General features: G+C 43.3%; 16 non-coding genes across 16 annotated transcripts; 10 read left to right on the top strand and 6 right to left on the bottom strand.

Moving 5' to 3' along the window:
* The first annotated feature begins 958 nt into the window (after nt 1–958).
* Nucleotides 959–1,031, top strand: trnat-ugu (transfer RNA threonine (anticodon UGU)). The gene has a single exon. It is a non-coding gene; the product is annotated as a tRNA-Thr (tRNA).
* A 622-nt stretch (nt 1,032–1,653) lies between these two features.
* Nucleotides 1,654–1,729, top strand: trnag-acc (transfer RNA glycine (anticodon ACC)). The gene has a single exon. It is a non-coding gene; the product is annotated as a tRNA-Gly (tRNA).
* A 369-nt stretch (nt 1,730–2,098) lies between these two features.
* trnar-ucu (transfer RNA arginine (anticodon UCU)) lies at nt 2,099–2,171 on the bottom strand. Its single transcript has one exon. It is a non-coding gene; the product is annotated as a tRNA-Arg (tRNA).
* A 447-nt stretch (nt 2,172–2,618) lies between these two features.
* trnai-aau (transfer RNA isoleucine (anticodon AAU)) lies at nt 2,619–2,692 on the top strand. The gene has a single exon. It is a non-coding gene; the product is annotated as a tRNA-Ile (tRNA).
* Nucleotides 2,693–4,120: 1,428 nt separating this feature from the next.
* trnaw-cca (transfer RNA tryptophan (anticodon CCA)) lies at nt 4,121–4,192 on the top strand. The gene has a single exon. It is a non-coding gene; the product is annotated as a tRNA-Trp (tRNA).
* Nucleotides 4,193–4,389: 197 nt separating this feature from the next.
* On the top strand, nt 4,390–4,463 carry trnaq-uug (transfer RNA glutamine (anticodon UUG)). The gene has a single exon. It is a non-coding gene; the product is annotated as a tRNA-Gln (tRNA).
* Nucleotides 4,464–7,736: 3,273 nt separating this feature from the next.
* Nucleotides 7,737–7,809, bottom strand: trnar-ucg (transfer RNA arginine (anticodon UCG)). Its single transcript has one exon. It is a non-coding gene; the product is annotated as a tRNA-Arg (tRNA).
* Nucleotides 7,810–11,394: 3,585 nt separating this feature from the next.
* trnat-ugu (transfer RNA threonine (anticodon UGU)) lies at nt 11,395–11,467 on the top strand. The gene has a single exon. It is a non-coding gene; the product is annotated as a tRNA-Thr (tRNA).
* A 621-nt stretch (nt 11,468–12,088) lies between these two features.
* Nucleotides 12,089–12,164, top strand: trnag-acc (transfer RNA glycine (anticodon ACC)). Its single transcript has one exon. It is a non-coding gene; the product is annotated as a tRNA-Gly (tRNA).
* A 371-nt stretch (nt 12,165–12,535) lies between these two features.
* trnar-ucu (transfer RNA arginine (anticodon UCU)) lies at nt 12,536–12,608 on the bottom strand. The gene has a single exon. It is a non-coding gene; the product is annotated as a tRNA-Arg (tRNA).
* A 447-nt stretch (nt 12,609–13,055) lies between these two features.
* On the top strand, nt 13,056–13,129 carry trnai-aau (transfer RNA isoleucine (anticodon AAU)). The gene has a single exon. It is a non-coding gene; the product is annotated as a tRNA-Ile (tRNA).
* Nucleotides 13,130–16,738: 3,609 nt separating this feature from the next.
* trnaw-cca (transfer RNA tryptophan (anticodon CCA)) lies at nt 16,739–16,810 on the top strand. Its single transcript has one exon. It is a non-coding gene; the product is annotated as a tRNA-Trp (tRNA).
* A 3,473-nt stretch (nt 16,811–20,283) lies between these two features.
* On the top strand, nt 20,284–20,372 carry trnay-gua (transfer RNA tyrosine (anticodon GUA)). Its single transcript is given in 2 exon segments — nt 20,284–20,320; nt 20,337–20,372. It is a non-coding gene; the product is annotated as a tRNA-Tyr (tRNA).
* A 1,034-nt stretch (nt 20,373–21,406) lies between these two features.
* trnat-agu (transfer RNA threonine (anticodon AGU)) lies at nt 21,407–21,479 on the bottom strand. Its single transcript has one exon. It is a non-coding gene; the product is annotated as a tRNA-Thr (tRNA).
* Nucleotides 21,480–22,095: 616 nt separating this feature from the next.
* trnas-cga (transfer RNA serine (anticodon CGA)) lies at nt 22,096–22,176 on the bottom strand. Its single transcript has one exon. It is a non-coding gene; the product is annotated as a tRNA-Ser (tRNA).
* A 945-nt stretch (nt 22,177–23,121) lies between these two features.
* On the bottom strand, nt 23,122–23,195 carry trnak-cuu (transfer RNA lysine (anticodon CUU)). The gene has a single exon. It is a non-coding gene; the product is annotated as a tRNA-Lys (tRNA).
* Nucleotides 23,196–23,601: the final 406 nt, after the last annotated feature.

The following is a 23,601-nucleotide window of genomic DNA, read 5'->3' as shown; positions in this document are numbered from 1 at the left end:
CGGGCTGGATATATCAGTCCAAAGCGTATTCCGTCTTTGAGAGCAGAGCCTTCACTTTGTTGAAGGTGGCCCTCTTCCTGGCAATTGTGGCGCTGAAATCCTCAAAGATCCTGATAGGATGCCCACGATACGAGACACCTCGGTTCTTCTTAGCCCACAGCAGCACACGTTCCTTCTGGATATATCTATGGAAGCGGACAATGAAGGGACGGGAGCCCTGCGTCGGTTTCGGACCCAAACTGCGATGCGCCCGATCCAGTTCCAAGTCCGCGTCCAGCAGAACCTCTCCGAGGCTACTTCCTTCAACAAAGTTATCATGAAAAGTCGAGGATCGTTCCCCTCCATTCCTTCTGGAATGCCAACCACTCGGAGGTTCTGTCGTTTGGAGCGTGAGATCAGGTCCTCAACTGCCAAGTGCAGTTTCTCATTCATCTGGGTGGTTGTCTCCAGCTTCAGCTTCAAGGTGGCTACTTCGTTCTCCAGCGTCGTAATTCCGTCTGAATGAGCAGTAAGGGCCTTTTCCATTCCAGATATGGTGGCGGTGTGTGAGGCCACGACCTCGGTGATTTTTTTGGAGAGAAACTTGAATTGGGGCCAGAGCAGTATTCAAAGTGGTGGTGAATTCATCTGTTAAACCTTTGCGTAGCTTCTCTAATTCTCCGACAAGCATGTCGAGAGTTAGTGGTTGACAGCTAACAGCTGATGCACAGCTGATTTCCTTTTCCAGTGGATTGAAATGTTCGGTCAGTTGTGAGTGATTTTTGTTGCGAGTTGTGTGAGACTTACTCATTTTAGCTCGAGAGAAGTCTCAGTGTAAGTCCTTAATTCACAAAATCTAGGTGTATAGTTTGAAAAACGGCTTAGTATTCAGGAGCAAACGCCACGCATCCAATCACCCTCTCGTCATAACCGGAAGTCTCAACAGGGTTTTTATAACAAGTTGAAGACGTGTGTTGAGGGCCCTGTGGCTTAGTTGGTCAAAGCATCTGTCTTGTAAACAGGAGATCCTGGTTCAAATCCCAGCAGAGCCTTTAAACTCATGAAGACAAAGCTAAGGATGGAACTCCTGTGATGTTTAAAACCATGTACTTTGTGGAAAAAAGTATCCAACTTCTGGGTTTTCCACACGGTTGGATAAAGTCTTCTCCTCCGTTAGGGAGGAAACTGTTTGTCAACAATTACAATGTTTCTCAGTGTAGTAAGTTCTTCCTGTAACATTTCCTAAGCAGTAGAAAGCAGACTGAACTCATCACATTAACAGCCCTCATGAATATTGAGGTGATTATTGGTCATCAGTGAACAGTCGTTGGCTGACCGTCACTGCCAGGGTTCTTGAGAAAGCTTTGATCCAGTCAGGAGTGGGTACAAAGAGAGAGATCTGTTCATTCAAATGTCAATGACAAACCTCTCCAAGTCTATGGTCTCTTTTTAAGAGGATGCTGTTTCCACATGTCTAACTGAATATACCTGCAAACATGAAGACAGTAATCTAGAAGTTGTTGTATAAGCAGAGGGACAAATGGAGGTAAGTATCTTGTGATATTGGAGAAACATCATCAAATAGTTACTTTCCCTGACATGGAGACTGCTCATCTGGTCGTAATGCTGGAAAACTGTGACGTCTCATTCAGCAGTTTCAGGTTCTTTCCTGCAGCGTTGGTGGTGTAGTGGTCACTCAGCATGGCTGCTTACCAAGCAGTTGACCTGGGTTTGATTCCCAGCCATCGCAGCAAACATGAGGGCGTTATGAGTTCTCTTATCTGCTCAATTCTGCTTTAAACTATATGGTCAATTGGAGGCGTTTCTGAATGCAAATGACGGTAACCATGCACGAGCACGGCAGTTAAGAACAGGTGGGATTTATCATCACTGATGCGTATGACCGGTGTCCGCACGTTTGATAAATCCTGATTTTTTTTTTGTACTTACACACATTCTAAATTTCATTCCTACGACAGAATTTAGAACCTTTTCTACGAACGATTGATAAATGAGGCCCCAGGTCCCAGAATCCATCACCAAGAGGAGAGACTGGTCCAGGTCTGTTTTTAAATTAGGACCTGAAGATTTTACCTCAATGACCAATTACAAACATTGCCACCCTAGGTGGGACTCGAACCCACAATCCCTGGCTTAGAAGGCCAGTGCCTTATCCATTAGGCCACTAGGGCTGTGGAAAGGTTGGTTAACTGTCACTGATCCAAATGCTGCTCCTCCACATATGAACGTACAGTATCTTTTTTTTTTAACTGAATGAAGAACCTGAAAGCAGAATAGTGTTCAAATATATCTGTCTGAGGAAGGATCTGCTGCCAGCTTGTGAAAGGAAGACGTGCAGGTGTGAGATGAACACCAGCTTGTGAAAGGTTCTAGTGCTGAGGAGCAGTGATGTGAAACACTGTGGTAACGAGCTGCACAGAAGTATCAATTTGATAAATAATCTACTTCATTAATTATTGAGCCAGTTTTAAGCAAAAGAATAAATCAGGTGTTGCATTATGGTCCTATTTTAGAACGACTGAAGTATCAGTGCATGTAACTCAAGGTTTTGCAAACAAGGCCTGGATCACTACATACACATACCTAGATACATACAAAAAAGAACCACGTCACATGAAGGCTGGTTAGCTCAGAAGGTCAGAGCGTGGTGCTAATAATGCCAAGGTCATGGGTTCAATCCCCATACTGGCCAAACTGGTGACCAGTTAATCTCTTAAAAAGTTTCAGATTTTAGAGATTGTATGTTTCTTTGTTAACTGTTGACAGGGACCAACAACTATTCACGTCTGCAGGATCACCTGCCAGGAAGAAATAAAGATGACTTTTAAACAAAAGGAATTTAATGAGTTTATAAAGCGAGGGGTTTATTTGTAATAGATATTCCATGTCAGGGACTCAGACGTTCCCCCTGCTGAAGACAGTACATGTCCAGGCCCGTCTGAAGTTTACTAGAGAGCATTTGGATGATGCACAAGAGGATTGGGAGAATGTTATATGGTCAGATGAAACCAAAATAGAACTTTTTGGTGGAAACACAACTTGTCGTGTTTGGAGGAGAAAGAAAGCTGAGTTGCATCCAAAGATCACCAAACCTACTGTGAAGCACGGGGGTGGAAACATCATGGTTTGGGGATGTTTTTCTGCAAAGGAACCAGGACGACTGATCCGTGTAAGGGAAAGAATGAATGGAGCCATGTATGGTGAGATTGTGAGTGAAAACCTCTTTCCATCAGCAGGACATTGAAGATGAAACGTGTCTGGGTCTTTCAGCAGGACAATGATCCAAACACATCGCCCGGGCAACGAAGGAGTGGCTTCATAAGAAACATTTCAAGGTCCTGGAGTGGCCTAGCCAGTCTCCAGATCTCAACCCCATAGAAAACCTTTGGAGGGAGTTGAGAGTCCGTGTTGCCCAGCGACAGCCCCAAAACATCACTGCTCTAGAGGAGATCATGGAGGAACGGACCAATCACTGCTCTAGAGGAGATCATGGAGGAACGGACCAATCACTGCTCTAGAGGAGATCATGGAGGAACGGACCAATCACTGCTCTAGAGGAGATCATGGAGGAACGGACCAATCACTGCTCTAGAGGAGATCATGGAGGAACGGACCAATCACTGCTCTAGAGGAGATCATGGAGGAACGGACCAATCACTGCTCTAGAGGAGATCATGGAGGAACGGACCAATCACTGCTCTAGAGGAGATCATGGAGGAACGGACCAATCACTGCTCTAGAGGAGATCATGGAGGAACCGACCAAAATACCAGCAACAGCGTAGAAAACCTTGTGAAGACTTACAGAAAACATCTGACCTCTGTCATTGCCAACAAAGGGTGTTTAACAAATTATTGAGATTAACTTTAGTTATTGATCAAATACTTATTTTCAACTATAATTTGCAAATACATTCTTTAAAAATCAGCCAATGTTATTTTCTGATTTATTTTTTTTTTCATTTTGTTTCTCATAGTTGAAATATATCTGTGATGAAAATGACAGGCCTCTCCTATCTTGTTAAGTGGGAGAACTTGCACAACTGGTGGTCTGACTAAATACTTTTTTCCCTCTATGATTAGATTTGTTTTCATTAAACAACCTCAGAAATGTCAGAAAAGGCTCTGTGGTGCAATGGTAGCGCGTCTGACTCCAGATCAGAAGGTTATGTGTTCAACTCACATCAGGGTCATAATGAACTTTCAGTTTTGTTTTATCCATCCTCACCAGTTCACCAACCAGACTAACTTTAGCTGCAACAGAAAACTTTGATATGTACCTGGAATTGTTCAAATCTGCATGATCACGATCAAGTTGTCGTCCTTCACGCACACATTAATTCTGGTGCACGCACATTTCTGAGGTTTTGAGAAAGAGGATCAAATCGTGGACCACATGGCCTAATGGACAAGGCGTCTGACTTTGGATCTAGAAGATTGAGGGTTCAAGTCCCTCTGTGGTTATTGAGCCTTCAGATAGTTACATCTGGGGCCTTATGTACTAAGAGTGCGGCGCACAAAAAACGTGCGTACGCCACTTTCAACGCTCACGGTCGGATGTACAAAGAATGACGTGAACGTAGAAAGCTGCGGTCCTTCACTCACACATTAAGGCTGTTGTACGCACTTTTCTGAGGTTTTGTCCGTTGGCGACTCTCACTGGTGATGCAGTGAAGTGCAGAATATGAGGAAACGTAACGTCAACAATAAGTTCACGACCACGTGAAGGACATGACAGTCCCCACATCACCAGATAAGTTACACAAGAGTGGAGCTGCAACAATCTCACAATCAACCACATGATCTGAACAAACAACTAAAGGAGCTCAACGATGGAACCTGCAAATCCTGATGGAGCTTTGGCTCCGTTAAAGGAACCTACTGATGCAGGATCAGGAGCGAGTCCTCAGGGACCAAACTGATCTGCTGGTCCAGGACTAAGACTGGACCATCAGCTGGTTCAGGTACCAAGAGGATCTTCTGGATCTCTGTCCTGAACTGGACCAGCTGCTCCGGTTCAGACCAACATGATGCTTCAGCTGGAGCTGCAGGTCCGACATCTGTCTGTCACCATGACAACCGTATGGGAGGACTGCTGATAAAAGCCAGACCCTAAACATCCCATAACTGTGTCTGGACAGAAATACATTAAAATTAATTTTGAAGCAAAAACCGCGTTGTGCCAAAAAGTGATTGCCTGCCAGAATCTGATTTCTTCTGATTTGTGGCCGCGGGAGCGCGCACAGCAGCCCGTTGAGCGAGAGCGCTAAACCGTCAGATTTCAGATTATGAAGCTCAAGAATGAGATCAAGTCATATTTAGGCAGAAACAACCTTTCATTAACTGTATTTGGCCTTCAATCACTTTTTGGCACGACACCTGTCTCTCCTCCTGCGGATGCAACACTCCGAGTTACAGCAACTTTGCTCTTTATTTCTCACGTTTGCACCTCGATAATCCCGTCGGCACAAATTGTCTTTATTTCTGCAGCGGAGGAATCAGATCGTAATGCTTCATGTTTTAAATAAATGTTTATTGTTCACATTGTTATACTTATGAGAGAGGTGATCGCGGACATCCATAATGTCAATAAATGTGTACATTGGTCTTAATCCGTTAGTATATAATATGCATGACAATAAAGCAGAACGAGGAGCCGTTTTTCATCCACCAAAAATTCTGGTATCGGTTCTTAAAATACAAACAAGAAAAGCAGAGTGTAATGATGCACTAACGCTGCCCATAAACATTAACAAACCCGTACGATCATAATAAAACCACAACTCTTCACGGAACGCAACGCAAAGCAAAGAACACCATAATGTAGGTGTCAAACTGAATCCCAGAAGGGCCGGTGTCCTGCATGTTTTAGATGTTTCACTGCTTTAACACACCTGATTCTAATTAATCATCATCACCAGCTTGTCATCAAAGTCTGGATAGTTCTGTTGATGACACAGTCACTTGTATCATGGTGCAATGAAGCAGAGAAACATCTAAAACCTGCAGGGACACCGGCCCTCGAGGACTGGAGTCCGACACCCCTAAATGCCCCAAAATGAATTATTTATTCCAGCTCAGAGCATTTTCTTGTTAGGATGAGCGGTTTTTAATGGATAATTATCTTCATATCATATTCAAACATATATTTGAGGGAGGAGACAAGGCGGAGTGTTGTGCTCCTGCATGTGCGCTCAAATCCACGCTGATTGGGATGTACAGAGAAACCTGCGTGGATTTGGGCGAACGCACAGCTTTGTACATATGAATTTTTGCGTTCTTGTTAATTCCACGCACGGATTCACGTTGAAATCCACGCACTCTTAGTACATGAGGCCCCTGGTGTCGGCCTCCGTACAATCTGACTGGAACATATTTATGACCAAATAAATGTTGGAAACAGCCAGATCCAGACCTGCAGTTCTTCTGTTGACCACTAGGGTCCGGATCCAGACCTGCAGATCCTCTACAGACCACTAGGGTCCAGATCCAGACCTGCAGGTCCTCTACAGACCACTAGGGTCCAGATCCAGACCTGCAGGTCCTCTACAGACCACTAGGGTCCAGATCCAGACCTGCAGGTCCTCTACAGACCACTAGGGTCCAGATCCAGACCTGCAGGTCCTCTACAGACCACTAGGGTCCAGATCCAGACCTGCAGGTCCTCTACAGACCACTAGGGTCCAGATCCAGACCTGCAGGTCCTCTACAGACCACTAGAGTCCAGATCCAGACCTGCAGTTTACAGATCATAATCGTACAACTTTTAAAGCTTAAATAACCAAATAATACATCTCTTTGTGCAGTTATCTTTTCTGAAAGCACTTTTGTGTCTTTACCTCTTTTTGAGCGCTGCTGACCACGACTGCAGGATTCCTGTCAGGTGCGTTTCCGTTACCTTGAGATTCGGGAGAAAACCCAGATATCCAAACAGAAATTCTGCAATGGAGACGGCACTAATTCAAAAACCTCCAGAATATCCAATACACCTTTTTTATACTTCCAGGAGGTGGTTTTTGAGCTAATAATCCAGTTTAGTGTCAAAGTGGAAAACAGATCTCAGTAGAAACACCGATCCTATGGAAGTAAATCAGATTTTGAACTTTACAATTCTTTGAATTTCACCCAGAAAGATTTCACGCAGTAAATTAATTGATTTACATTTTTCTGTAACTGAATTAAACTCCTTAATTTTTCAACACTTTCTTTTCTCCACTATTTTTTCAGTGTTTTAAATTTCAAGAGCCAAAGATTAGAAATTCAAAGTAAAATAATTCAGATTGCCAAGAGATCAGCTGGTAAGCCATAGTCCATAAACCGTTTCCCCTGTTTTTAGTTGGGCTCCCTTTTTTGTGTTATTTCACCAACCCATGTGCCTTTTTTAAATGATCAAATATTGTGTGTATTATTGAACTCCGTACCCTCCGTGAGGGTAGCTAAACCAAAGTGACCTGTAAAGAATGAATGTGAGTTAGGACAGTGTTTCTCAATCCTGGTCCTCGAGTACCACTGTCCTGCATGTTTTACATGCTACCCTGCTTCAGCGCACCGTGATAAAAGTATGTGTGTCATCAACAGAGCTGTGCAGACCTTGGTGACAAGCTAATGAGGACCTTTAATTAGAATCAGGTGTGTTGGTGCAGGGAAACATCTAAAACATGCAGGACAGTGGTACTCGAGGACCAGGATTGAGAAGCACTGAGTTAGGAGACCAGATCTAACTATCTGAAGGCTCTATAACCACAGAGGGACTCGAACCCTCAATCTTCTGATCCGAAGTCAGACGCCTTGTCCATTAGGCCATGTGGTCCACGAGTTGCTCCTCTGAGGTGACCGAGAGGTTAGGGTGAAGTATGAATCTTCCACCGAAAGCCAACGTTATCCACAACGTTGCAAATGTTTCCAAACGTAGTGGGTGTTTTGAACACACCCAGGACGCTCAGTCAGGCTCCCTTCAGCTCCTCCCTCTGCTGCCCAGGTGCAGCATATCAGCTTCATCTGGACCAGTTGAACAATTTGTAGGCAATGCACCCACACTCAATGTAAATCATCTTTAAACTTTATGGTGAATGAAAACTGCTGATCAGCTCTGTTTTATAAAGCACATTTTTACATGAATAAAATAAGAATAACAAGAAAATAACACAACAAATGTTGAAGCACAACAGCCATGAAGACCATTTCTACAAGTGTTTGAACCAGCAATTTTAAATGTCTCATACCTGTTTAGATGTTTTTGTATAAGATTAAGGAAGAAGAACAACAGCAGAGGGCGCTGTTGCTACATTTGGTAACGTGCACAATTCAGAGTTGGTCCTGGCTACTTTTGCACCCTGGGTGAACTGTCCAACAATCAGATAAATCAATCACTGTGTGAGAGGAGAAGGTGAAGACTTGATTCAAACATGTGGAAGAATCCTTTCCACAGCCCTAGTGGCCTAATGGATAAGGCACTGGCCTCCTAAGCCAGGGATTGTGGATTCCAGTCCCACCTAGGGTGGACATGTTTAAAATTGCTCAATGCAAGACTGAGTTAATATCTTCACATCCTAATTTAATACAGCAAGATTTTCACTTTCATTCAATCATTACTGATTGAACCTCAGAAGTTGTTTTTTTTTAACTTACTATGCCTGTTGTTTGGATTGTCAAACAAACTGGACACCTTTGTACATTTTAATGCCTTTTATATATTTAATTTCGTTGATGAATTGTCTCTTTCTAGGTCATGGTCTCTGCAGGGTCTCATACAGTAAGTAGAGTTCTTTATGATTGTTCAGATGTTACTGTGGTAAGTTTGTTCATTCAGATGTTCATAGTGATATAGGGCTGGATTACAACATCTTGAGTTACATGCACAGTCTCCCAAAACAAGTAGAGACCTTTTTATTTGAAGTCACACTCAGGGAGTAACTGACCGTCAGACACACCACGTAAAGAAATACAGGAAGAGTTGGAGGAGTAAACAGCAAAGTATTGAAGTCATAACTGACTAAAAGGAGAGGAACCAGACATTACCCCGCTCTAAAGCAGTCCACATCTCTTAGAAGAACTTTAAGAATTGAATGTTTGAATTAAGTTTGGTTAAGAAACCTTTAATGTGATTTTCTTGTCTTATGAAGCTACATGTCATTTCTCCATTTCACCACCATGGTTGAACTATCAATGTCATCAAAAAAATGTGTTGTTTTTTGTGCTTTTTATGCGATGTCTGTATTTATATTCTTAAGATGTGAAAATACTCTCGCTCTTTTGATGGGCCCACCCAAACCCTTAACATTCCAGCTTACAAACCTGATGGTTCCTAGCACACCTACCTGAACCATATTAATCGTAAGTTGTAAATCAGAATAACAGCCTTTGGAATGATATAATGCACCTGTGTATTTAACAGATTTAGTAAATAATTAAAGTTAGATGACACCAACAAACCAAATGCAATGACGTTAATGAATAGAAAGGGTTCCTCTTAAAAATAAAAAATAAAACAAACAAAAAGAAAATAATCCCCACCCCACACACACATAGTTCAACTGAAACAAATGTCCTAGTTGACATCTTTAAACTTAAAAGATACTTATATACTTGTCCTAAACCCATCCTAAAAAATAGATGAGCAAGCAGGAAATATAATATACCACGGTTAACTGTGGTTTAGTTTGCTTTTATAACATAATACTATTAATACACCTTTTGTAATATCTTAATCCCCATACAAAATGCTAAACTACACTGATTTATGGAATAAGTGCGCCATCTTTCAAAAGGGAAAAGAAAAAAAAAGACTGCAATTGCATTCTGTAAATAACTGATGTAATGTTATTTAGACAGTCTTACATTTACACACATCAGAACACCACACCCACAATATTGAACGTCTCATAAACGGAGGACAATAGTATTTTCTCCAACAGATAAATGTTTGTCCCTTCGGTTTTAGTGTCAAATCAGTTATCAAAAGGACAAACACGGCTGGTTCACTTCAAAAGACGCAAGCAGACGGAGTAACGTTACAAATCATTCATATTACTCAAGTCCAATGATGGTTTGCTCCGCGAAATCTACTGTCCATAAAACGGTCTGTCCGTTTATTAAATAACTCAATATAAGGATCAGGTCCGACTGTAAACTGCACCAGTTATCAAAATAATAATAAAAAAATAAGTAAATCGGAACAAGATCACCTCTACAAAAGTTAGCACCGCTTTCCATTAAGAAGTTTCAAATAAGTGTTTAACCCAGCAAAATAACTGTTAACCATGTCACCTCATAGAGGAGAGGAAAAAATGTAGCTAAGGGGAAAGAAAAAAAAACCAACGTTAGTTCTTGGAGACAGAAGTCCAGTCTCTTCACTTGTTTCTGCTATCTCGGTAGAAACCTTCGGCGTCCTCAGCGGTGTCAAATATACGGGTCTGACCGTTGACTGTAACTCGCAGACGGGCTGGATATATCAGTCCAAAGCGTATTCCGTCTTTGAGAGCAGAGCCTTCACTTTGTTGAAGGTGGCCCTCTTCCTGGCAATTGTGGCGCTGAAATCCTCAAAAATCCTGATAGGATGCCCACGATACGAGACATCTCGGTTCTTCTTAGCCCACAGCAGCACACGTTCCTTCTGGATATATCTATGGAAGCGGACAATGAAGGGACGGGAGCCCTGCGTCGGTTTCGGACCCAAACTGCGATGCCCCCGATCCAGTTCCAAGTCCGCGTCCAGCAGAACCTCTCCGAGGCTACTTCCTTCAACAAAGTTATCATGAAAAGTCGAGGATCGTTCCCCTCCATTCCTTCTGGAATGCCAACCACTCGGAGGTTCTGTCGTTTGGAGCGTGAGATCAGGTCCTCAACTGCCAAGTGCAGTTTCTCATTCATCTGGGTGGTTGTCTCCAGCTTCAGCTTCAAGGTGGCTACTTCGTTCTCCAGCGTCGTAATTCCGTCTGAATGAGCAGTAAGGGCCTTTTCCATTCCAGATATGGTGGCGGTGTGTGAGGCCACGACCTCGGTGATTTTTTTGGAGAGAAACTTGAATTGGGGCCAGAGCAGTATTCAAAGTGGTGGTGAATTCATCTGTTAAACCTTTGCGTAGCTTCTCTAATTCTCCGACAAGCATGTCGAGAGTTAGTGGTTGGCAGCTAACAGCTGATGCACAGCTGATTTCCTTTTCCAGTGGATTGAAATGTTCGGTCAGTTGTGATTGATTTTTGTTGCGAGTTGTGTGAGACTTACTCATTTTAGCTCGAGAGAAGTCTCAGTGTAAGTCCTTAATTCACAAAATCTAGGTGTATAGTTTGAAAAACGGCTTAGTATTCAGGAGCAAACGCCACGCATCCAATCACCCTCTCGTCATAACCGGAAGTCTCAACAGGGTTTTTATAACAAGTTGAAGACGTGTGTTGAGGGCCCTGTGGCTTAGTTGGTCAAAGCATCTGTCTTGTAAACAGGAGATCCTGGTTCAAATCCCAGCAGAGCCTTTAAACTCATGCAGACAAAGCTAAGGATGAAACTCCTGTGATGTTTAAAACCATGTACATGTGGAAAAAAACTATCCAACTTCTGGGTTTTCCACACGGTTGGATAAAGTCTTCTCCTCCGTTAGGGAGGAAACTGTTTGTCAACAATTACAATGTTTCTCAGTGTAGTAAGTTCTTCATGTAACATTTCCTAAGCAGTAGAAAGCAGACTGAACTCATCACATTACCAGCCCTCATGAATATTGAGGTGATTATTGGTCATCAGTGAACAGTCGTTGGCTGACCGTCACTGCCAGGGTTCTTGAGTAACTTTGATCCAGTCAGGAGTGGGTACAAAGAGAGAGATCTGTTCATTCAAATGTCAATGACAAACCTCTCCAAGTCTATGGTCTCTTTCTAAGAGGATGCTGTTTCCACATGTCTAACTGAATATACCTGCAAACATGAAGACAGTAATCTAGAAGTTGTTGTATAAGCTGAGGGACAAATGGAGGTAAGTATCTTGTGATATTGGAGAAACATCATCAAATAGTTACTTTCCCTGACATGGAGACTGCTCATCTGGTCGTAATGCTGGAAAACTGTGACGTCTCATTCAGCAGTTTCAGGTTCTTTCCTGCAGCGTTGGTGGTGTAGTGGTCACTCAGCATGGCTGCTTACCAAGCAGTTGACCTGGGTTTGATTCCCAGCCATCGCAGCAAACATGAGGGCGTTATGAGTTCTCTTATCTGCTCAATTCTGCTTTAAACTATATGGTCAATTGGAGGCGTTTCTGAATGCAAATGACGGTAACCATGCACGAGCACGGCAGTTAAGAACAGGTGGGATTTATCATCACTGATGTGCGTATGACCGGTGTCCGCACGTTTGATGAATCCTGATTTTTTTTTTGTACTTACACACATTCTAAATTTCATTCCTACGACAGAATTTAGAACCTTTTCTACGAACGATTGATAAATGAGGCCCCAGGTCCCAGAATCCATCACCAAGAGGAGAGACTGGTCCAGGTCTGTTTTTAAATTAGGACCTGAAGATTTTACCTCAATGACCAATTACAAACATTGCCACCCTAGGTGGGACTCGAACCCACAATCCCTGGCTTAGAAGGCCAGTGCCTTATCCATTAGGCCACTAGGGCTGTGGAAAGGTTGGTTAACTGTCACTGATCCAAATGCTGCTCCTCCACATATGAACGTACAGTATCTTTTTTTTTTAACTGAATGAAGAACCTGAAAGCAGAATAGTGTTCAAATATATCTGTCTGAGGAAGGATCTGCTGCCAGCTTGTGAAAGGAAGACGTGCAGGTGTGAGATGAACACCAGCTTGTGAAAGGTTCTAGTGCTGAGGAGCAGTGATGTGAAACACTGTGGTAACGAGCTGCACAGAAGTATCAATTTGATAAATAATCTACTTCATTAATTATTGAGCCAGTTTTAAGCAGAAGAATAAATCAGGTGTTGCATTATGGTCCTATTTTAGAACGACTGAAGTATCAGTGCATGTAACTCAAGGTTTTGTAAACAAGGCCTGGATCACTACATACACATACCTAGATACATACAAAAAAGAACCACGTCACATGAAGGCTGGTTAGCTCAGAAGGTCAGAGTGTGGTGCTAATAATGCCAAGGTCATGGGTTCAATCCCCATACTGGCCAAACTGGTGACCAGTTAATCTCTTAAAAAGTTTCAGATTTTAAAGATTGTATGTTTCTTTGTTAACTTTGACGTGGACCAAGAATTATTCACGTCTGCAGGATCACCTGCTTTGAAGAAATAAAGATGACAAAAGGAATTTAATGAGTTTATAAAGCGAGGGGTTTATTTGTAATAGACATTCCTTGCCAGGGACTCAGACGTTCCCCCTGCTTAATCCAGTACATGTCTAGGTCTGAAGTTTACTAGAGAACATTTGGATGATGCACAAGAGGATTGGGTGAATGTTATATGGTCAGATGAAACCAAAATAGAACTTTTTGGTGGAAACACAACTTGTCGTGTTTGGAGGAGAAAGAAAGCTGAGTTGCATCCAAAGATCACCAAACCTACTGTGGAGCACGGGGGTGGAAACATCATGGTTTGGGGATGTTTTTCTGCAAAGGAACCAGGACGACTGATCCGTGTAAGGGAAAGAATGAATGGAGCCATGTATGGTGAGATTGTGAGTGCAAACCTCCTTCCATCAGCAGGACATTGAAGATGAAACGTGTCTGGGTCTTTCAGCAGGACAATGATCCAAACACATCGCCCGGGCAGCGAAGGAGTGGCTTCTTAAGAAACATTTCAAGGTCCTGGAGTGGCCTAGCCAGTCTCCAGATCTGAACCCCATAGAAAATCTTTGGAGGGAGTTGAAAGTCTGTGTTTCCCAGCGACAGCCCCAAAACATCACTGCTCTAGAGGAGATCATGGAGGAACGGACCAATCACTGCTCTAGAGGAGATCATGGAGGAACGGACCAATCACTGCTCTAGAGGAGATCATGGAGGAACGGACCAATCACTGCTCTAGAGGAGATCATGGAGGAACGGACCAATCACTGCTCTAGAGGAGATCATGGAGGAACGGACCAATCACTGCTCTAGAGGAGATCATGGAGGAACGGACCAATCACTGCTCTAGAGGAGATCATGGAGGAACGGACCAATCACTGCTCTAGAGGAGATCATGGAGGAACGGACCAATCACTGCTCTAGAGGAGATCATGGAGGAACGGACCAATCACTGCTCTAGAGGAGATCATGGAGGAACGGACCAATCACTGCTCTAGAGCAGGGGTTCCCAACCTTTTTTGTGCCGAGGACCAGCAGAAGTATAAACAAAAAGCTCAGGGACCGGTTGACAATTTATGTCAATTTTAATAAACATTTTAGAAAAAAACTATGCATTTTAAAATGCAGGCTATCATCAGCGACGTTAGCTGATGTTGTGGCCTTTAAAACTTGTTTCTGCAAATCTAACTCACGTTTTTTCCTTTCGAAAAAATCCACTGGTTTGTCTTTGAGAGAAGGATGTTTTGTATTTAAGTGTCTTTGAAGCTTGGATGGCTTCATTGCTTCGTTGGCGAGCGTTTCTCCACATAAAATACATAGTGGGTTTGGCGCCTCCAAATCGGCCGTTGCAACAAATCCGTATTTTATATACATAATGTCGTACTTGCGATTAAAGCTTTTGCTTTTCTTTTTGGTAAGATTTTCCACTTGTTCATCACTATTTCTTTTACTCGAACAACCAGTAAAGAAACGGCTCATGGAGGTTTGCTGAGGTCCGCTCATCTCTGCAGCTGACTGAACCTAACCTAATTATATGACAAAAAAATGCAAAAATTGTTTTCTTAAATTTAGTATGAGGTTGCTTTAATTATGTGGCAAATGATAATAAACACGAGAAAGGTGGCTACTTCAATGAAAAATAAATATTTTATTCAATTTTGCTGCTGTTCATACAAAAAGTAAATAAAAAACAACAATTTTCACCTGTTTCAAGTAAATTTTCACTTGAAATAAGTAGGAAAATCTGCCAGTGGGACAAGATTTTTTTTGCTTGTAATGAGAAGATAAATCTTGTCCCACTAGCAGATTTTTCTACTTATTTCAAGTGAAAATTTACTTGAAACAGGTGAAAATTGTCAAATAAGTTATTTTTCTGGTGTTATTTTTCTGGTGATGACTCTAAATGTTGAAATAGCAGTAAAACCACATTCATTGATGAAATTACATAAGAGATGGAAAGGAGGGATGGCAGTTTTACAGGGGGGGATGATTTGGACCATTTTTATTTCAGGGGGGGATGATTTGGACCGTTTTTATTTCAGGGGGGGATGATTTGGACCGTTTTTATTTCAGGGGGGATGCCACCCCCCCTCAACTCCAGTACTGTTTGTTGCTAGGCGACCGAAAAAAGTTTTTCCGATCTGGCGCCCTTTTCCCACTGGTTTGGACATACAGTATAGCTATAGCTCAATTTGCAAAATGTATCTGTCCCTGCTTCAAAGAAAAGCCCTGGCTTTAGTTCTTCTGAGGAGGAGACGAGCAGCAGCAGCAAGGATTCCCCCAAATCCTGTCTTCTCATGAGGATTTCATGGACCCTCCATGAAATCCTCATGAGAAGACAGGATTTGGGGGAATGCAGGCTCGTTGGAGCTACAGCTCCATGATGACCAGGTCTACTTCAGATTGAACAGGGAGCAGTTTGACAGCCTGTTGGGGAGTGGGTCCTCAGCAGGATGACAACCACCTTCTCTCCTATTGGTCGCACCGAGATGCCCTCACAGCGCGATGAAATTAAAAAATGTTCAATTCAGACGCAGGCAGGTGAAACGCCCGTGGCAGGTGGCCTCTCGCGCGCCGCCAAGCTCGCCAGCAGAGCGGTCCACTCTTGCGCTGCGGTAGCACATACACGATGAATGGGAAAGCCGGCGGCGGTCGCCGCTTTGCGCCTTCTATGTGAAAGGGGCTTAATACTGTTGGCCCCTGAAGGTTACATTTGGCCCCATAATGGCCCCTGTTTCAGAAAAATCCTAGAACTGCCAGTGCCAAGTTTTGTTACCCGCAGCTGCGCTGACACGCAAAAAAAAAAAAAGCTTCGCTGAGAGAGACCCTGTCGTGCAGCGCGGCTGTCGGCAGAGATTGTATGAGTTAAAGTGAAGTGGGATGCCTCACTCCATTGGGAAAAAAACGTCTGGTGACAATTGCCGACAATTTTGATTATCGCTTTTTGTCGACAACGTCAACGAATCGTTGCAGCCCTAATTATGATCGGAACACAAGCCATTCCACGGCCCGGTAGTAACGGCTCTACGGACCGGTACCGGTCCGGGGACCGGGGGTTGGGAATCACGGCTCTAGAGGAGATCATGGAGGAACAGACCAATCACTGCTCTAGAGGAGATCATGGAGGAACGGACCAAAATACCAGCAACAGCGTAGAAAACCTTGTGAAGACTTACAGAAAACATCTGACCTCTGTCATTGCCAACAAAGGGTGTTTAACAAATTATTGAGATTAACTTTAGTTATTGATCAAATACTTATTTTCAACTATAATTTGCAAATACATTCTTTAAAAATCAGCCAATGTGATTTTCAGATTTTTTTATTTTTATTTTTTCATTTTGTTTCTCATAATTGAAATATATCTGTGATGAAAATTACAGGCCTCTCCTATCTTGTTAAGTGAGAGAACTTGCACAACTGGTGGTCTGACTAAATACTTTTTGCCCTCTATGATTAGATTTGTGTTCATTAAACAACCTCAGAAATGTCAGAAAAGGCTCTGTGGCGCAATGGTAGCGCGTCTGACTCCAGATCAGAAGGTTATGTGTTCAACTCACATCAGGGTCATAATGAACTTTCAGTTTTGTTTTATCCATCCTCACGAGTTCACCAACCGGACTAACTTTAGCTGCAACAGAAAACGTTGATATGTACCTGGAATTGTTCAAATCTGCATGATCACGATGTAGTCTTTCACGCACACATTAATTCTGGTGCACGCACATTTCTGAGGTTTTGTCCAATGGCAACACTCACTGGGGATGCAGTGAAGTCCAACATATGAGGAAAAGTGATTCAACAACAAGTTCACCATCACACGTGAAGGACACGACAGGCCCCACATCACCAGATAAGTTACACAGGAGTCGAAATGCAACAATTTCACAATCAACCACATTAACCACCAAAAACTAAAGGTTGGTACAAAATGATGTGTACTGTAAATCCCAGCGTGAGCCTTGGCTCTGGTAGAGGAACCTGCTGATGGCAGGATGCAGTACGGAGTGAGTCTTTAGGGACCACTCTGATCTGCTGGTCCAGGATGAAGACTGGATCATCAGATGATTTTATTCCATGCAAGGATTCACAATTAAATCCATGCACTCTTTGTACACGAGACGCCAGGTGCTGGAAGTCAACCTGGCCTTGCAGCAGAAGATGCTAAAACATCCAAATGAGGTTCTGGAGAGACATGTTCCTGATCACTAAAGATTCAAAACTGTTCTCACAGATCTCATCACCGCACTGGTGTTCAAATAAAATGAAGACTAGAGGAAAAGTGCATTGTACACTAAACTAGTTTCAGAAGTCACAAGAAAGTGGGACATGTGTCCTACAACGTTTCATTAGGATTCAGAGGGTTCTCCATTCAATCAGAAATGTTGGGCCTGATTCAAAAGTAACAGTGAGGATTTCTTTCAGATTACCTCCATCAATAACAAAGTTTATAAGGATATGAACACTGGATTATCATAAACGTTGTTATCTGGAAGGACTTGACTAATATGACCTCTCTGAACAGCTTGGTACAGAGATCTTTGTGCAATAGGCCACTCGGACTTCAGCGTTAGCCTTTGAAAAGTTCTTTACGCCCTCCATGAAATAACAGGATCCTTCAGTCCTTAGTTATTCTGTTTTTAGGTACAATCTTTTGGAAAAAAACAGTGTTCAATATTGTGGAGAAACTTTCTATTTATCAGCGTTAGCATGTGTGGACCCAGTAGTTTCTGGTAAGAGAAATCACCATGGAGACGAGGTAACTGAGAAGTTCCCTCGTTAGAGAGACAACTCTGTACAGTCACATCCAGTGCTTAATTTGTCAATGAAGAGGTCCCGGAACATCGAGGGCAGGGGTTAATTTGTGCCGGATCCTGCCGGAACAAGATCCGGCACCTCTCGATTTTGGCCTCCCTGCGTTCCGGGACTTATTTGGGCAGATCCGGCACCTCTCGTATATAAAACAATAATAATATAAAAAAGTTTTTTTTTTAATGTATAAAAAATAATAATATGCATAAATTCATTTACAGAACAAATCCCAAGCATTTCATGTTGTTTATAAAGATTTAACGTCATTTGAAAGAGTCGGAGATTTGTTGATGCAATGAAAAGATGGGCCAGCAAACCACGCCCCCGACCAAAAAAACTTTGGAAATTTGCTGGATCCGGGGAGCAAGCAGCGAGCAACGCACACATGTCAAAAAGACAGCTGAATTTACTGTCTTTTTTCAAAAAGAAGGAAGAGTTGCATGATTCTTCAAAACGAATCAGAAAAGCAACAAGCGGCGATGAGTGCAGCTGCAGCGCAATCAATGTGGTCCTTGCGCCGCGGACACATACACATGAATGGATTTGTGTCGGTTGCTGTGGATTATGTTCTCACTACAAATAAAAAAACAGGCTGAAGCCCCCCCAAATTTGATCTCAGCCCCCCCAAAATTAAGAGGACATTTTTCCCTTTCCAACGATACCAATATTGTGTTTGTACAATTTAAAACGGCGTTATTTTGGGATTGATGCAGCCGCATCGCTCTGCCTGCAGTCACTGCACTCTGCAGCAATGTCCCGCCCACAGCTCCATCTGATTGGTTACACACAGAGACAGGTACGGGAAACAGCCAATCAGCGGTGAAGGCTGTGAATGCTCTGTTCTCACACAAACAGAGGGAAGAATAAGTTTAACCGGGTAGAAAAGCTCCGGAGCTATGTTTCCAAGGTAAGTTAAGGCAGCAGACAGTGGCGTGCACAGACATTTTGGGGGGCAGGTGCTCAGTGCAAAATAAGGGCACACACGCGGCGTGTGGAATTGCTGGCTGCCTTATAGCAGTTATATATTTGGAAGAAAAAAAAACATAGCATATGGCATGGTATATTTATTTCAATATCTTAATAACATTGTGATAAAACAAATAACTTTGGACGCTGACATTTCTGCCTCTCTGTATGTCCCTCATCTTCCATGCTGGTAGATGGCCTATTGCAGGACAGCAGAGAGAATAGAATATGTTTATTTGAGTAAGACTGATGGTGACAAGAGTCAATGTATTACAACGCTAAGACTCACCACACCAGGCTGTAACTGCCATGGCCTAACTTCAATTTCCTACTACAGATCTGTGCTTTTTAAAGGTTTTTTTAATAAAATATGTTTTTAACTATTATATATATATATATATATATATATATATATATGTCTTCTCGTGAGGATTTAATGGACCCATCCCCTCCTTGCTGCTCGCCTCCTCCTCCTCCTCCTCCTCCTCCTCCTCCTCCTCCTCCTCCTCAGAAAAAGAACTAAAGCCAGGGCTTTTCTTTGAAGCAGGGACAGATGTATTTTGCAAACCGAGATGCAAAATGTACGTCCAAAAGAGTGGGAAAACGGCGCCAGACCGGAAAAACTTTTTTTCGGTCGCCAAGCAACTTGCAACAAATATGTACGCGATGCACGCAGGCGCGCGCTGCTCTGCTCCCTGCTCTGCGCCGAGTCTGCGCAACCGTGTTCTAGGTGAAAGCTTCTTTGCGCCGTCTTGCGCCCTTTGCCGCCGCACAAACTCGGCGGCCTGCGCCCTGTTGCACGCCGCAGAGCCTAAGCCCTTGCGCGGCAGCAGGAATGAATGGGAAAGCCCGCGGCGGCTGCCGCTGTGCGCCCTTTATGTGAAAACCGCTTTACGTTGAGGAGGGCACCTGCTTGGTCCAGAGGGCAACGGGCAAGTGCTCTAGCACCACCTGGTGTCTATCTGTGCACGCCACTGGCAGCAGACACCCTATTATTGTTATTCTAGCTTTCCAAAATGCACCAGATTGATGCATTTAAATGCATTATGCTCAAAAAATTTCCCGGGGGGGAATTAATTGATTGCGATGGAGAGGGGGGGTGCTACGGCACGGACACTTAGCCAAGGACAATGGACTCTGCCAGTGGTAAGGACCCGGCAAGCGGCGCATAAGGGAGACAATAATTCATTTAAAATGTTTCCTGTACCCAGTTTCAGGCCTTGGTAGAAGAATACACAAGTCATGGAGCTGTCAACATGCATCCTCCTTCGATAGCTCAGTTGGTAGAGCGGAGGACTGTAGAACCAGTAAAACAGGTATCCTTAGGTCGCTGGTTCAACTCCGGCTCGAAGGACTGCAATTATTTTTCATCTTCCCAGAGCGGGACTCTATTTCATCACTGTACTCGGCTATGGCTTTGGCCACTGCCATCTACTTTGGTTGGGACATCTGAGTTGTTACACCACATGTGTTTCCACATGTTACAATCAAAAAGGGCTAGTGGCGCAATGGATATTGCGTCTGAGTACGGATCAGAAGATTCTAGGTTCAACTCCTGGCTAGCTCAAAAAAGCCTAATCTTTAATACTCTCCCAGTCACAACCTTGGTAGTGTACACGTTTCTTCTTCTGTGTCATTTATTTACTTGCTTTTTTCATTTGTCTCTGTGTATGCCCGGAAATGTACACTTCAAAGGTGCCGCAGGATAGGCCGTCTTCCATAATGTTTCCAAAGCTGCCCCGGCTCATGCGTTATGTTTGTCTTTCATGGGACCTCTTTTATTCATTCTCTTCCTTCCTCATATCTCATTCGAAGCACATGCCCTTACCTGACGACAGGGGCGGCACACCTCCGTAAACTCTTCTTCCAACCTCACACTGTGTTCACTGACATAACTGCAGAAACCGAGCACATATCTAAAGCTGGGTACACGTACCCTTTCAAGCTGTGATCGTATAGTGGTGAGTACTCTGCGTTGTGGCCGCAGCAACCCCGGTTCGAATCCGGGTCACATCACCCCTGTGGCAGCAAGAGTGCTTCTCAAATTTTTGGAAAAAGAAAGAAAAGGTGCCACGGACACAACAAAATCCACTAGGGTGTTTGGATCAGATTTTCACACCATTCACACCTCAATTGATTGCGGTGGAGAGGGGGGGTGCTACGGCCCGGACACTTAGCCAAGGACAATGGACTCTGCCAGTGGTAAGGACCCGGCAAGCGGCGCATAAGGTTCTCCAATAGAATGACAAAACAGAGAGCATCCACTAAGACCAGGAGTACTTTTGACAAAGTACTCTGCTATAATTAAGCAAGCGTGTGACAAATACTGCCAGAACCAGCAGTGAGAGGTATGCGATCTATCAGGCATCTCAAGACATTTGGGTTTAGAGGCTCTGCTGGGATTTGAACCAGGATCTCCTGTTTACTAGACAGGTGCTTTGACCAACTAAGCCACAGGGCCTCAGTCTGCAATCCAGGGAATTCAGGGAATAATTCATTTAAAATGTTTCCTTTTCCCAGTTTCAGGCCTTGGTAGAAAAATACACAAGTCATGGAGCTATTTAACAGAAATAGGGAAATAATTCTGCCACAGGAACATGAAAACATGATGACCTCAGCAGGTCAGTCTTGGAGTATAGAGGTGAAACATTTCTGATGTTACTGCACTGTGTGTGAGATTGGGATGGTTTCCATGGACACTGCAGAATGTTAAGAAAAATGTTTACGTTTCAATATAAACAGCAGAGGGCGCTGTTGCTACATTTGGTAACGTGCACATGTTATCATCGTCATCGGCAAATCAATTACATGCATCAGATACATTGTCATAATTACGAATTCTTTCATCTAACCCTGGAATGTCATCAGACATGTGATGTCATTGATGATGTCACCATTCTCAGCCAGTAAAATCCATCTCAGTTACCAGAACAGCAGTGGAGGTGATTCCTTTCTGCTCACCTTCAACCTGGACTCTACACTTCAAACAAACTTCATAAACGTGACTTCAGCACCCAATATGGGGCTTGAACCCACGACCCTGAGATTAGGATTAAGATTAACATTCATACATGAATCGTTGTTGGCAGGATTTGAACCTGCGCAGGGAATCCCCAATGATTTCGAGTCCATCGCCTTAACCACTCGGCCACAACAACCACTTTAAGATGTGTGAATCTGCAGAATCAGATAAACAAGAGATAAACAAGAGGGGCGGTATCGCTGGCACCACGACCAAGTTCTAAAATCCTTGGCGGATTTGAAGGACATGTGACTAAACTTGTGATTTTCTAGTTTTTCGCAATTGTAGATGCTCACAAATTGGCTATTTCAGAGGTGTCCATTTTTTAGGAGTTGGTGCAGTTGGAAGCCAACTACCTGGTGATGATGTCACCTACTCTCGTCCACTTGGCATTATGAGACAATTGGAGCATCTCAAGTTCAGCTTGACTACGTTAAAATCTGTGTAGACCTGGCTCTATAGCTCGCTAGTGCAAAATGTCCCACTATCTATGTCTCTACATACCTGTCTAGATGGTTTTGTATAAGATTAAGGGGGAATAGAAACTAAATGATTGAATGAATTGAATCATGATCAATAACCTGCTGCACAGTTTCTGTAGTGTAGTGGTTATTTGGTTTGTCGAAATGCAAAAGGTCTCTGGTCTGAGTCTAACAGGCTTGTCCTCTGGATCAGGACTGACGAGTGAACAGAACATCCATAGTTTTATCTTAGAAGAACTTCATCAATTAAAGCTTTTTTAGCAGGCCAACGGCAACTGGTGTGTGGAGGAGTCATTTTCATCCTATTGACCTTTGTTCACTTGTATCAGTCATGTATGTCCATTGTACCAAATAGCTGGTCTCTCCATCGGGGAGTCGAACCCCAGGCCCAGATACTGCCCACTATACTAACATTGTCATAATTAAGAATGATTTAATCTAACCCTGGAATGTCATCAGACATGTAATGTCATTGATGATGTCACCCGTCTCACCGAGTAAAATCCATCTCAGTGACCAGAACAGCAGTGGAGGTGATTCCTTTCTGCTCACCTTCAACCTGGACTCTACACTTCAAACAAACTTCATAAATGTGACTTCAGCCCACGTGGGGCTCGAACCCACGACCCTGAGATTAAGAGTCTCATGCTCTACCGACTGAGCTAGCCGGGCTTCAGATGCTAGTAAATAAGAACAATAATCAAAAAGTGTCTTTAATGTGAGGTTTTATCAGTGTTTCAGAGAAACCAGTTTTCCGTCTGGACTCCTCTGGACACCACCCAGACAGTTGAAGGACAACATGTGACTAAACTTGTGATTTTCTAGTTTTTCGCAATTATAGATGCTCACAAATTGGCTATTTCGGAGGTGTCCATTTTTTAGGAGTTGGTGCAGTTGGAAGCCACCTACCTGGTGATGATGTCACCTACTCTCGTCCACTTGGCATTATGAGACAATTGGAGCATCTCAAGTTCAGCTTGACTATGTCGAAATCTGTGTAGACCTGGCGGTTATCAGGTTGCTATGCTCCTCAAGCTAGCCTATAGCTAGCTAGTACAAAATGTCCTACTATCTATGTC

Source organism: Cololabis saira, chromosome 10, assembly GCF_033807715.1.
Source record: "Cololabis saira isolate AMF1-May2022 chromosome 10, fColSai1.1, whole genome shotgun sequence".
Classification (NCBI taxonomy): Eukaryota; Metazoa; Chordata; class Actinopteri; order Beloniformes; family Belonidae; genus Cololabis; species Cololabis saira.
The sequence above is the reverse complement of the archived record's forward strand: the minus strand, read 5'-3'. Positions and strand labels throughout refer to the sequence as shown.